Raw genomic sequence first — 998 nt, forward strand, 5'->3', positions numbered from 1 at the left:
TTTGGTTGTCGTTAGTGGTTTTGTTCTCTACAATTTTAAATTAGTTTAAAAGCAGTGATCGTGTCTGAGTTTGGGGAAAGGGAAATTATATGTTCTTGCTTTTGTTTTATTTTCTGACAGAAGAATAAAACCTGAACAGGACACAGGTGTGGTGGGAATTAAATCTTGCCTGTGGGTGCTGAGGTGAATTGCCATTCCTTCCAGTGCCAAGGAACCTGCATCCACTCCAGGCTTTAGTAACTGTCACCACTGATTTTGGTAGCATTTGCTTCCATTCTTCACCTGTTTTTTATTTCTGTAAACAGTTTGTATACTGTTTGTTAGGCATTTATATGAAAATGTTTTCCAGTTCCTGAACCTGTGTTATGATTAATGTTAATGGAATAATGGTCCAGTTTTCCTTTTTTCCCCTTTTTTCTTAACTTATATTTAGCACTTTATTATTAGGCACCATATTTAATTTCATGTGTTTCTTCATTTCTCAGCTATTGTCAAGTCTGAAGTATTATTCAAATGGCTGTCTTTGAAGAATGATGGTCTGTAATGAGTGAGTTGATAGTGTGAAAATAAAATATGCTGATGGTTTTCCTTGGAGATAACTTTTGCAAAAATGATGGTCTGCCTGCTGTCTCATGACCCAGGTAGTGACATTCCTGACTTAATAGAAAAACATTTTTCTTCAGCACCTGCTACAGTGTGTGAAGGACTGTCAGGTATTCTGACAAAAGGGGGAGGAGGAACAAACTTTCTTACATTTTCAAAGATGGTAAAGTACTTAGACAACCAAAATATTTTGGGCATCCAGAATGGGTGCTGAATTGCTGCAACCAGACTTACCATATATTAATTCTTAACTTTGTAGTGTAGGTTATCACTTATATGAAATGTCAAGCTGGGCATCAAATACTGTGCAATTTTGCTTACTCATTTAAAGACAATATTATTAATTAAATGAGGTTTTTCTTGGCAGCAGCCTTAAACCATAACAGAAAATTCAA

This window comes from Heliangelus exortis, chromosome 2 (assembly GCF_036169615.1).
Source record: "Heliangelus exortis chromosome 2, bHelExo1.hap1, whole genome shotgun sequence".
Lineage (NCBI taxonomy): Eukaryota > Metazoa > Chordata > Aves > Apodiformes > Trochilidae > Heliangelus > Heliangelus exortis.